This window comes from Melopsittacus undulatus, chromosome 2 (assembly GCF_012275295.1).
Source record: "Melopsittacus undulatus isolate bMelUnd1 chromosome 2, bMelUnd1.mat.Z, whole genome shotgun sequence".
Classification (NCBI taxonomy): domain Eukaryota; kingdom Metazoa; phylum Chordata; class Aves; order Psittaciformes; family Psittaculidae; genus Melopsittacus; species Melopsittacus undulatus.
Genome location: NC_047528.1, coordinates 60,871,645 through 60,876,016, shown reverse-complemented (window position 1 = coordinate 60,876,016; position 4,372 = coordinate 60,871,645).

The following is a 4,372-nucleotide window of genomic DNA, read 5'->3' as shown; positions in this document are numbered from 1 at the left end:
GCCTGAGTTCATGCCAGTGAAGGCATGCTGGAATTTCTGGGCAACTAGTGTGGGAATTTAGGAGCACGCCAGCATGTCAACACAGGGACACTTGAAAAGGCCGCTCTTTGGCCATTGGAAACCTTGTTAGTCACTGCTTGATCTGGGTGTGAGCAAAATGCTGTACCTCCTAAGCCGTCCTTTGCCCAGCATGATAGTTACTCTTTCTCTTTGTTCACACTCAGAAATTCATGCTCATGTTTAATCTGAGAGCAGCTGAGTTGTGGGAAATATTTTGTTCTCTATAAATACATTTCTCCACTATATATCTTGATATCTAACCTCTGTTCTTGGCTTCTGAATGCCTTCAAGTGTATATGAAGTGCTCTGTTTGCTGAACAAAGGGGAGTTCTGTATGCACAGTGGATGCCCAGAGTATTTCAGCTACACTAATATAATTTCCCTGCTTTAAAAGAGCCACTGTTTAAATATCCGTGCCTATATACACCAGTAACCCTCTCAAGATTAATTCAGACAGAAGGAAATTTATTTATTTATTTATTTCAATATTGTCAATTTGGTTAGAAAAATATGTCAGATTCAATTCTCTACTTCATCTTTAACTGTTTTCCACCTGCAAGTCAAATTAAAGGAACAATGGAAGGAAGGAAGGAAGGAAGATATTTTTATACAGTTAATGAAACAGACCTGGTCTGGAAATAATGAAGAACTATTTCTTCGTATTTAAGCTAATTATATTGTGATACAATCTTCCTAAGGTAGCAATACAGTTGAATCACCGCTGATGGTATTCACTATTTTCAAGAGGGAGCAGTACTGCATTATTACTGATTTGGAGCCAGTGACTAACTGAATCCATTTTACTTCTAAATTTGGTGAACAACATTATGGCAACTCTAATGGACACAAAAGCTATTCCTGTATTTGCTGATTATTCTTAAAACATGTCTCTTGTACCCAGCTGCTGATCAGCAGCTTTTACAACAGTATTAAGAATGAGTAAAGAGCTGCTGTAGGTATTTCGGGGTAAGGTTATTCTTTCATAAAGGCCTCCGCTCTTTATCAAACAGCTGTACCTACCCTTTTCTTGTGTTCTTCATACTTCGCTTTGTCCCATTTTAGCTGAAGATATTTGTTGACACATGGTGCATCTTGCACAAAATAAAGCACCTCTGAATATGGGCTTTTAGGGGTGGAAAGAAAAAGAGGAAAAAAAAGTATGAGTAATACCAGTCTGAGCCTTTCCTATAGCAAAGCCCTGGAGACTTGTGGTATGTTTGCAGCTGGTCACGTGGGGGTTGTCATGGCATCGCTGCTCAGAAAAAGAATGAATAGCTGGTGGTAGCATTTCAAACAATACATTTAACGAGTAGCAAACAGGAACTGAATGTTATAGCACAGCATTCCAAAAAGTATTTTATTCATATATAAAATAAATTACCAATTATACTTCACTAGGAAAGACAGTGGTATAAGTTATTAGTCAGATTAGATATAAGGAGGAAATTCTTTACTATGAGAGTGGTGAGGCACAGGTTGCCCAGAGAAGCTGTGGCTGCCCCATCCCTGGCAGTGTTCAAGGCCAGGCTGGATGGGGCTTGGAGCAATCTGGTCTAGTGGAAGGTGTTCCTGATCATGGCAGGGGGGTTGAAACTGGATGATCTTTAAGGTCCCTTCCAACCCAAACCATTCTATGAGCAATGCTTTACACACTACCATAAATACACAAAAAACTGTATAATGGACTATATTTGCCAAGCCTTGAATTAAACAGTATGCCTCAGTAATGCTCTGAGCAAACCACAGTGAGATGTGTCATCTTTTGCAGTGCAGTAACTTGTTTCAAACAGGTTTTTTTTATTCCATCGATAAATATGCACTTTTCAAAAGCCACAGCAAATGTGTTCATAGTGAAACAGTTGTGGTTTTTAACAGCCTTTTCACCTTTCTTTGCATGCCATCTGATTGCTAACAATTACAGAAAGGTCAGACAGATTTTCAAAAGCCAACTATTCACAAAGCTGACCACCGGTTCTCACTCAGGGCCACCTTGGCTTGCTTTCTCTGTAGGCAATAATTGGACAGGAGATGCATGGGCAAACATGTTTTCTCAGGCCCGCCCAAAAATGGAAAAGGAGCTTGTGCTCATTTAAGTGTGGCTTGGCCTCCTCCAAAGTTGGGCTTTAGGTGGTACAGTTCATTTGATGTTTCTGTCCCCATGGTGTGGAGCACCCTGAAGCTGGGTCTGGCAGTCTGTTGAAGAGCACTGCTTTTGGCTCATGCATTTTCATGGTAAGGTCTGCAGTTTCCAAGGAGAAGACTTGAATTACAGCTTGCAGCTGTCATGGGTCTTTTAAAATAGGTAGGGTAATACATGCTGCATAGAAGCACTGGGAAGTAAGGAGGGAACCTTTGGCTGACAGTACCAAAATTCACTAGCCAAAAAGGGTCTGTACGAGGATATACCAGGGGATATTCCACAAGGCTGTTCGTGCAGGTTGTTCTTACACAGCATCTCCTGTGGGTGTAGGAGAACAGCAACACACTGTCACATCTACCCAACACAGAATCAGAGCCACTGCACTCTTGAATCTTTATCTTGGTTGACTTTTGCATTTCAGTAGCAATGTGCAATTGGATATAGGGGTTGTGATTTTTATTCTAATTGCTGTGAAATGGCACTTACTTAAACAACAAAAGCAGATAAATTTAAAACCTTGATACGTTCTAACTTTGAACTGTAAGGCAAGTACTCTGATTTCCAGACAAATGATGGAAGCAATTGAAAAGTGTCTCTTCAGCTGCTTGGGTTCTTACTATTTCCTGTTAATGTAACAGGAAGATGTGGGAAATGTCAGTAAACATAAAAAAGAGCCGAAATGCATTTCTTCAAATATACGTAAAATCTGACTAGGCACATAATACAATTATATTTTGCTCCTGAACAAATAGAAATGCTTGTCCCTCATTTGCTTGGCAGCATCTTGGCCTCAGTCTTTTAAATGCTACATGTGTAATGATCTGTTATGGACAGATCCAAAGGGCACTGTTTTCATTATGATTTAACTGATTTTGATGAAGTCCTGAAAATATAAGGAAAGCGTAGCCTCTTACATTGATGGAAACATGACCAAACTGCTTCTCAATTAAAGTTTGTGACAGAAAGGAAGTGGCTTTAAACTTCCTCTGTGGTTGCCTGTTCTCTCTCTGCCCTTAGAAACTGTGGACCAGATATGCATTCATTCTCAGATGGGTTTTGGGTGGGTTTTTGTTGTTTCTGTGGTTTTTTGTTTTGTTTTGTGGTAAGGAAAGCAGAACTCAACAGTTTCAAAATTGGCTGTCTTTGTGTTGAGCTACCTAAGGTCCAGCAGGTGCTTTCTGATAGAAGATGGTCCTGGAAGACAGGAACAGCAGGTCCTACCTCTCCTAATTTCACAGCCTAAGTTTACAGCTACAACAGGTGTTCTTTAGAGTGGCATTTCACTGCTTAGTCAGAGCAGTCTTGTGAAGTACCCTTAACAAGTTAGAGGACTGGACCTATTACCTCTGCAAGATAAAGCAGATATTTATGAAACTTCTATTCTGTATACAATTTTATGAAGTCACAGCCATGGGAATTTCCATGTTATGTGCAGAAAGACTTGCATATAATTTCTTGATAGCAAAAGGTATTACCTGCTGATAAAGAAATGAGAAATAAGTAGATAGTGAACATGAGATGATTTTGGAAAAAATGCATTTTCCACTGTACATCCACTTTCCAATGTATACATGTCTACATTCAGTTTTCACATAAAGCAAAGAGAATTGTGTTTTCTGCAGCATAAAAACAAGGTCATTAATAATAAATACCAAGCTACTTTTCTAATATGGCAATTTTGGAGTGTGCTGAGCTTCTTTTCTGAGATCTTAGCACCCTATGCTATGGCTCATGTAGATTTCTGGGTATATTTTTTAGTCTCTTTTTGCTTTTGGTCCAATTTTTAAGAAAACCTGTACATATAATATATAAGGCTGAATGCTCTGTGGGTGGTATCACCGATAGGAATTTGAATCTTGGGTTACTTCCCCCTTGAACTATGTTGCAAGGTTAGTGAGTTGCTGCCCTTTCCTCTCCTACTGTCTGCCAGAAGAGCTTGGGATGGCTCAGGAGCTGCCAGCTACAGCAGCTGCTTGTGCTTACAGTCCCATTATGGAGTAAGTCAAAGAATATGCTTCTTCTCCCACCGCACACCTAATATAGATCAATGTCTTTGGAGGTACTGTTGCTCACAGTGACCACAAGTACCTTTTCCATGGTTTGCTTTTGCTGAGAACTTTGTATATATGTGGCAAGAAGATATATATAAGAGGCTGGGTGTACATGCCCTAA